This window comes from Pogona vitticeps, chromosome 2 (genome assembly GCF_051106095.1).
Source record: "Pogona vitticeps strain Pit_001003342236 chromosome 2, PviZW2.1, whole genome shotgun sequence".
In the NCBI taxonomy this organism is placed as follows: domain Eukaryota; kingdom Metazoa; phylum Chordata; class Lepidosauria; order Squamata; family Agamidae; genus Pogona; species Pogona vitticeps.
The window spans coordinates 59,499,975-59,509,438 of record NC_135784.1 but is presented as its reverse complement, the minus strand read 5'-3'; the positions used below and the strand labels follow the sequence as shown (position 1 = coordinate 59,509,438).

At 42.1% G+C, this 9,464-nt stretch overlaps 1 long non-coding RNA gene across 1 annotated transcript; it reads left to right on the top strand.

Annotated features, from left to right (window-relative positions):
• The first annotated feature begins 1,254 nt into the window (after nucleotides 1-1,254).
• On the top strand, nucleotides 1,255-4,865 carry LOC110088146 (uncharacterized). The gene is made up of 2 exons (XR_013541632.1): nucleotides 1,255-1,484; nucleotides 4,129-4,865. It is a non-coding gene; the product is annotated as an uncharacterized LOC110088146 (long non-coding RNA).
• Nucleotides 4,866-9,464: the final 4,599 nt, after the last annotated feature.

The following is a 9,464-nucleotide window of genomic DNA, read 5'->3' as shown; positions in this document are numbered from 1 at the left end:
GGGCTGCTCGCTCCTGCCCTCCCTTTCTCTTCCCCCCAATCTCTCTCTCTCTCTCTCTCTCTCTCTCTCTCTTCCGCCCCCCCCGGCCGCACCGGCAAGCCGGCAGCACCTTCCCTCGGTTTGGAGGCAGCCGCTTTCTGCTCCCTTCGGTAAATCGAGGCAGAAACACCTCGCTCTCGGGGGGGTGCATTTCTAGACGACTGTTGTGCTCTTGCGGATCACGTTGCCCTTCTAGCCAACGCCGATCGCGTTGCTTTGGATTCCCTGGCTTCGGAGGTGGGGTGGGGTGGGGTGGGGGGGGCACGCTCTTCAGGCGGAAAGCACCCCACGCCGGCTGCCCTCGCTCGTTAGCCTCCATCTGCGTTGGTCCCGCCATACATTTGTGCTTCTGTGTACGGACTTTGGGAAAAGCGAGAGAAAGTGAGATTTGGATATACCGTATACAAATATACCACTGTTTATAAGTAAGTAGAGGTGTGTGTGCAATATATGTGTATGTATACATGTGTGCGTGTTTATTCATATACTGTATGTGTGTATGTGTGTATTATATGTATATGTACTGTATATACAGACATGTACTGTATATGTATATACATATATGCAAGGACTGATCCGACATAAATAGACTGGCACAAACTCACCGAGTTTGGATCTCCAGTCTATACCAATGTGATGTATGGCTCTCGATGGGCAAGCCAAGGCCGATCTGCTGTCTCTGCTTCCAGCAAACCTTTTGGTTTGTTGCAGCAGGAACAAGACCTATTTGGCACAAGATTTTGTCGGCTGTTCTCACAACATATCCATGCAAACATATCCATCTACCTCAAGAAATGGATTACAGTCCACAGAGGCTTAAGCTAAATAAATGTTGAATATACCAGGAGATTCTTTGTCATTCTATCCCTCTTTGGATTTGTGAGCATTCATAACGCCTTTCCACATTGCTCACTGCATAAAACTATACTGGACATATATTTGAAACACTAATGCTAACTAGTTAACTAATTAACTAGCTAGCTAACTAAGTTACTTACTTACAGTACTTACTTACTTACTATGTCACCCATCTGGCTGAGGGTCACTTTTGGTAGTTACAGCATAAAACAACAATAAATCAACAATGACAATGATCATAAAATGATAACAATAATCCAATTATAAAAAACATTATGACAGTAATCAAACAATTTTAAAATGCATTCTTTAAAAATGGGTACATTTTAATTGGCAGCAATCAAGTGTCCTTATAGGCTATTAACTGAAGTTTAAAAAGGTTCCATGCGCGACATGGTTTGAAAAGCCTGCTGGAATAGCCGGGTCTTAAGTTGTTTCTTGAAAATTCCAGGCGAAGGGGCCAGGCAAATGGCGGATGGCAACTGATTCCGTAGCTGAGGAGAGACTGCCAAAAAGGCCCAATTTCTTGTTTTCTCTTTCCTGGTCTCTCTCAGGTTCATCATCCTGAACTGTCCTGCTTGGGAAAAGTGAGTAGGGTGGGCAGTCCCAGTTGGGAGTAAGCGTTCTGCCAGGTATCAAGGTTCGAAGCCATTTAGGGCTTAACATCATCACCTGAAGCTGGGACTGAAACAGGCAGGTGACAAGTGTAAGGTGGCCAGAATCTGGGAAATGTGTTGGTATCTTTTGGTTCCACTTAGAAGCCTCGCCACCATGTTCTGGACCTGCTGTAGTTTCTGTATCCATCTCAAGGGTAGCCCCACATAAACTTCATTACAGTAGTCTATTCCACTGGTTCTTAACCTTGGGTTACTCTGGAGTTTTGGATTGCAACTCCCAGAAGCCTTCACCACCAACAGTGCTGGCTGGGGTTTCTGGGAGTTGCAGTTCAAAAACATCCGAGTAACAAAGGTTAGGAACCACTGGTCTATTCAACTAGACTTTAACTAGCTTTCTATCTTCATAGTGTATAAAATATGTAATAGAAGAACTACTATTTCTTTAAGACCAGGATGGGGAACTTTCACAACTTCAGGGCCAATATTGCCCACCTCCACCAAGGTCCATTGTGGGCCATAATACATTCCATCACGGCTGTGCTGCCAAAATTTGGCCAGCCAACTGGAAACATCTTATGTAAAGCAAATATTTTGCTTGCTTTAAATGGGGTAGTACTGATTTGCTACTGCAATTTATTAACAGATCATTACAAGCCATTTTACTTAAGCAAACATGCTTATTGTGCATAATTCCTGTTTTGCTCCTGAAACCCAGCATTGACATTTGGGGTGGGGCACAAGGGGTGACACAAAAATGATCAGACGGCCACATCCAGCTCATGGCCCCCATAGGGTCAGGTCATGCTATAACAAATGAATTGAGTTACTTCAGAATCTCCTGTAGTTTGAACTAACATGGCTATAAACTGAGATCTATAATCCTGCTGACCTGCATGTGTTTGTTTTTCTGTACTCCACACACCACATAAAGTTTTTTTGTCTTCACAATTCATCTTATATAAAGCATGACTATAACACCCCTGTTTTAGTAATGTCAGAGGTCCCACTCTACATACATGCCACAGGAACAAAACACTTGAAGATAAGTATATGGGCTGGTGAAGTTGGGCACTCAGGAAGGATCTATTTCCACATTCCACTGGCTCTCCATGGGTCCCTGCCAAGAATATTGTATTGCAGAGACATGGGTTTCAGGGGCTGCCACCAGTGTTTCAATATTTGTTTAAATTGTCAATTTATTTAAAATTGGGATAGTGCTACAGGTGGAAAAATATGTACCCGATTGGACTGCAAGGTTTCCCTGCAGCCTGAAACCCATGATCCTGGCATCCATTACTTGACAAATCCCACAGACACAATTTACACCAACAGAGGCATTCACATGTGCCAAAACAATTCAAAATGTCAATTTCAGAAGCAATTTAAAATAAATGACCCTCTTGCAACCAAGTAAAATTCCTAGCTCTCAAACAAAAAAGGCACACACACTTGCCATGCAAAAAAAAATCTACACTTCCCTGTGCATCATGTAGTCAGAATATATTTTTTATTGATTTCAAAACTGCTAAACCCAATTCAAAAACATTTTTTTCCAACATGTAATTGCTCCATCAGCTCCTAACTCATTATTGTAGTGAAATTGCACCCTCACCCTTACTACAAAATGGCTGGCACGGTAACTGCAAGAGCTTATACACTGCACAGGGCAGTCATCTGAGCCCTCCCTTGCGCCTCCATGGATGGTGTGTCCAGGGAAGGTCTCGGGCTTCACTGTAAGAACCTGCTTTTACACTTCCAGGAACTCAGTGTACCACTACTGGTTACCTTTTTCTCAAATTAAATTGCAGCCTATTTTTTTAACCCTGTGTGACCAAAGGAATTAAAACATCCATTGTGGAATTACTCCACATTATGGTCAAACTGCAACTCTTTACTCTGTTGGAGTTTTATTTACGACCTCTCCCACTCTCTGTAGTTTGAGTGACTGGGATGGACTTTTCTGGACTGGGGCAATTATCTCTTTATCCAACACTAGCCAATCATTCCTTCCAGCTTTTGAAATTCAGAGAGAGTCTGAGTGTTCTGTCCCCCGTTCTATCCTTTTTTTCCCTCTCAGTTGGTGGCAGTGTGTTACTGTTGATCTGTTTGCTTGTTTGCTAGTGTGTGTGAAGTAAAGAAAGCAGTATAAACAAGTCTATCATTTCAAGCAACTTTTTATTCTTTCTTCTACAAATGTCTCAGAGTGAGTTACTGAGAATTTAAGTGCTAGTTAATGAGAAAGGGGTGGACTCTGGGGAATATATACAGTATAGTTATTCTCCTCTGTGGATCTTTGTACTTCTATTGTGTAACAAAAAAGAGAATTTTCTCTGAAACGCAAAAATTCTGTACCATACTGTGCCCCATAGTTGCCCAAATATCAAACAAACAGGCCTGATTGATCCATTTTTGCACATTTGTCTAAAGACGGTGCAGTTGACTTCTCAATACAGACAAAACACAGAGCATATTGCTTATGCTACAAATGTAGCAAAGGGAATTACTGTTGATGATTCATCCGGTGTGAATCTCTCATGTCACAAAAAAAAGGAGAGAGCAGAGGCTTTAAGTCATAGGATATGTAATGATTACTCCCTCTTTTTTTTTGTTACAGCCAATCTTTCCTCTTTTTTCGGACAAGGAATTTCCATTCTACCGTCTCCACTACTTACAAGAAGAGTGACCCTGTGTCCCGTTCATAGAGAACCATCTTGTATTGGAAGGCAGCCTCTATATTAAAAACTGCCCAGTTTAAAAGTAAAAAGGGGAGACCAAGAGCCTGGAAATTGCTTGTTAACAATGAGCTTCTAGACAGCAGTCTAAGCAAGCACACAGATATGATGGGGGTTTTTTGTGTTGTTTTTTTAACCATCAACAGTGATTTTCAGTGACTAAAGAGTTCCCTTTCCCATCCTATGGTCCTTACCCAAAGGTATTCCACTGGAGCCTTTGGACCTTCAGAAGAAAAACTGGAAATGTTTTGTTTCTAAACACTTGCCACGGCTGATGGCATCAACCTTGCATGGCATAACCTATGGAACAGGATTTCAGCCAATGAGAAAACCTGCTTTCTCTTGTGCAGCAGAAACATTTGCCTGTTCCTGCATTGGCCAGATCTTCTGCTCAGGAAATTCTCAGCAGAATACTTTATAGGTTAAAAAACAACAACAGGGTAGGAGTCGAACCCTGACAGTTATTATATTCATTCTTCTCCATAAGCCACCCACAACTGGGTCCCCGAGCATCACTCTACCACTGTTTAGCTCATGCTGAACGGTGCCATTCCATATTCCTTCTACTCCAGCTTAACTTTCCAAGCCTCTTGGTGCAAATAAAGTAAAAGAAAACTTGCTTTCTGTATATGGTGCATCACCTACAACAGAACTCGGGGTTTGTTTGTTTTTGTTGTCTTTTTTAAAAATAGATTTTCCAACTGCGCAAATGGGATTCTTGCTTACAATAGTAGATATGATAATCTTCTGAATTGAATTTGCCCATTCCTGTCTATTTTGGTTCACTGACACCCAGGATGTCAATGTTGATTCTTGCCATCTTTTGTTTGACCACATCCAGCTTCCCAACGTTCATAGATCTTACATTCCAGGTTCCTATGTAGTATTTCTCTTTGCAGCATCGGACTTTCCTTTCACTTGCATGCGTGTCCACAGCTGAAGCTCCTTTCGGCTTTGGCCCAACCATGTCATTAGCTCTATTTGTACTTGTCCTCCACTCTTCCTCAGTAGCATGTTGGATGCCTTCCAACCTGAGGGGCTCATCTTCCAGTGTCATATCTTTTAGCCTTTTGTTTCTGATCATTGGGCGTTCTTGGCAAAGATACTGGAGTGGCTTGCCAGTTCCTGCTCCAGGTGGATTGCGTTTAGTCGGAACTCTCCACTATGTCCTGTCCGTCTTGGGTGTCCCTGCGCAGCATAGCGCATAGCTTCTCTGAATTACTCAAGCCCCTTCGCCACAACACGGCAGCAATCCATGAAGGTGCATTTCCAATGAGAACAGTAAACATCTCTTTGATGGCTATGGAAATTTCAAGCAAATAAAAGAGTTCCTTCTTTTTAAGATCTTCAATGGGAAAAAACACAAGCAAGGTGAGAGATACATATTAGGGATGTCGGATAATGGTGATGGATCTTGACTGTTGTTTCTCATGACTGGTCCCTGTTATCAAGGCAAAAGTATCTCAGCTCCAACTAGACCCTACCCCTGTTGTAAGGAGAGGCCATGGCAGGCACATTGCTGCTTACTTCCTGGCTTTGCCAAGGTCATAGCCTTTACTAGAAGAAACCAAGAGAAAACCCTTGCTTAGAACAGACATTACGATGTCCCAGCAGCAGAGGGCAGCTAAGCAATACAGCGAGAAAGTCCAGACACCAGGCTTACATCTCTTCTGTCCCATGGCTCTTGTGGGCTAGGTAGACAACTAGCTGCTGTCAGCTTCCTGCCTTAGCAGGCAGACAAACCTGCTTGCCAATGGCTCTGGCTGACCTGCCAGCATCCCCAGGCTTCAGCCTTCACTCCTCCTGAAGTGGTCTACGTTGTATTCTTTGCAACATAAACACACTTGAAAAATATACTGCAGTATTTCTAACATGTGGACAAACATGCTTTATTCATTAGGGTCAGGCACCTACTAATCTGCATAAAAATATGGCTGTATTTCCCACACACACACACACATACTTAAAATCTGCCCAAAAGTGATGTGAGATTGACCTGGAGGTGGGGAGTGGGGGAGGAGGAGGAAATCTGCAGCAATTGGCTTGATCGAGCGATCTGTCCCTACTTGAATGGAAGGTTCAACTACTGAATGTACCCAAACTCCCAAACCCTTATTGCAGCAAAAGCTGCAAATCTAAAATTCACAACCAGCCTCCTGTCCTTTTAAAGATAATCATAATCCTTTTTTCTTATTGGCTCCGTCAAGGTAGATCTTGGCAAATCCACACTGTATGAAAGCACCAGACTCTCTCGGATGACAACTTGTGACCTGCAATTACACAGCACAGTGACATCTATTTCAAAGCCAGGAACCTGGACTAATAATAAAAAAAGGTTTACATCTCATTCCTGCGTAGGCAGCTGGGCTGTTTTGACCACATTAATTTGCAGTCCTTGAACATTAGCAGATAAGAACTCCAAGTCCTCTTAATGCTCCAGGACTATTGACACAAAGAACGTGTTTATCCTCAGTGCAGTACTGCAATGCAAGGGAGAAATATCAACAGGAACACAACGGCCCATCATTTATTGCTGAGAATGATTCCCAAAGGCAGTCAAGTAAGATGGCTACAAAGGTTTTTTTTTCATTTTACACTAATTGTGTCATTTCACAATAAGCTGATTAGCAAGACTGGTTCGTGCCAGAGTTTACTGGGTGGGGGGCTGCAGCAATCCCATACTGAAAACCAGCACGTTTATTAACACAACACACATTCCAAATGGACTAAAATACATGCATATTTTCAAACAAGCCCCACATTATCTCATTTGTTTTCTTTACTTTGCTGTCAAAAATGAGATAAAGCATTGGTTTTGGTTTTTCATCCTCATACTTGCCCAGTTTTGCAAAAATAGGGGAAAACTACACATGAGACACTTATTACCCTAATAGACCTTCAATCCAGTCTGTGGTTCTCATAGACCACCTAGTTGTTTTGGATTTATGCTAAACCTAATAGGGTTTCCAGAGTATGTGGGATGTTCAAGGAGTGGTTTTACCATTGTGCCCCCCGCATTGAGCTTCCATGGATGAGCAAGAATCTGAACTGGCTGAGTAAGGATCATGAATCCTAGTCGGACACCCTATCCACTACATTGCACTGGCTTAATATAGTCTAGTCTAATATTGTGTAATTCAGCTGGGATGGCTCTGGAAGCTCCTTATTAGCCAGAAGATTCATTTGTACAATTTGTACAAAGCTGCCTTAGATTCCTTTTTTTTTGGGGGGGGGGAAGAAAGACAGGATAGAAACAAGTGATGATAGGACTTTTCTTAGAGGTAACTCATTCATAGGATTGTGACATGTCAGAAGCAACTTCTCGGCACATAACAACAAGTAAACAAATAATAGAATGGCTATACATCACCTCCAGGATCAGAAGCAATAGATCAGTTGCCAGAGAGTGAATAACCAAAGAACAGCTGCAATCATGTTCTGCAGCTGGATCATTGGATCTGATTCAGCTCATCTCATGTCTTTATGCTCTGCTATCTCCCTTAAATATTAGATAGCAGTGCATTGTGCTTTCAGGGCAATTCTTTGGTACATCAGTAAATATTTTCAGAGAAGAAGATAACACTGAAATAATAGAGGGCACATAGTTTTTTGATGGTGAAATAAATGATGGCTTATGATGTACATCCTTGCCCATCTCATGCTTGCCAAAAAATAAGGGGGGATAAGCAAAATGATTTTTCTGGAGCCAACAGTTGAAAAGCAGTCAGGCAAAAACATTGCTCCCACCTCTTTATTTCCCCCTCCAGCCAGCCAGTTTCAGCCAATGTCTCTTCCACCCCAACTTTCTCTACATGTGTTTGCTTGCACATTCGCAGTGTGTGTCAGCCACCCATCACCACAGAGGCCTCCTGAGCTCACAAGGTACCACCGATTGCAAGAAGGTTTTTCTAGTGTCAGCTTGCTCTGCTATTTCCTATTGCACTTCCTTCCTCTGGGTGCACACAAACATACATGCCCGCCCACAAGCCTTGGGCTGGAGAAAGAGAATGTGCATGACAGGCAAGGGTGTCCTTTTGAAAACACGTTTGTTTCAAGGGAATGCAAACTGGGAGTCAAACACTACGTGGTGCCCCATGACTCAGTGTTGATTTAAATTTACACCAACACATATTCCAGTCTATTGCTTTACTATAGGCGAGCCCCTAGACAGCCTTCTGTCAGATATACTTTGACTTGGATTCCTGCATTGAGCAGGGGGTTTGACTCAATGGCCCAATAGGTTCCTTCAACTCCATTATTCCGATTCCATGAAAATTGTGCCACATGCATAAAAATTATAATCTTTCTTGTCTGTGGATGGAGTGGGATGCCTAATATACTGTTTACAATAGCCAGCTTGTTATACATATTTTTCAATTTGTCCATTATGAGGATATGAAGAAATTGCTTGGAAACTTAATACGGACAACTTGCCTTCTTGATCCTTGCCCACAGTGTCTCCTTCAGAAAGAAAGAAAAGTTTGAAGACTTTAGATTTCACAAATAGTGACTATCTCTCACTAAAGATGGAAAGCTGGAACATGACTGAAATCAACAGTCATTCTCAGTTTATCGACTCCCTGTATTTTACATTCTGAATAATAATTCTCACTATGATAGCAGTGTAATTAACCAGGTAGTGCTTATAGCATTTAATCTTTAAAGGACTCCTTTAAATCAAATGGTCTCCTTTTTTTGGTTGAAAGAGTAGTCTGAGGCAGATGTTGGAACTGAATCAGAAATTTATTTTCAAAGCACTCCCTAAGGGATATAGCTTAGTGGTCATTCTATTTAATGGCACAGTGCGTATTTCACTACAGGTACAAAGATTCAATGTATCAACTCCCAGGTATTTCAGACTTCATGGACACCATAATGAGTTTTTAACTCAATGGCTTCTCACTAAAAATCTTTGTGCTTTGCTATGACTTACTAAAGCACTAGTCTCTAAGGGAGCAGTTACATTGTAGAAATACATTGGGAGCCGGTTTGGATTTTTTGAAGTCAATGTATTGTTACGTGGTCTCTGTGTTAGTGTGGGCACTCTAATGGGAAAATTTGTAGTCTATCAGTCCAGGGGACTCCATGGGGATTCAAATTGCTGCATTTAGAAGCAATTTGGCATTTCATACACCCACAACAAGACACACCAATCACCCATCTACAGAAAAAGACAAAAGCCCATCTCACAGCCATAAATACTCCACTCCCAAGCCAA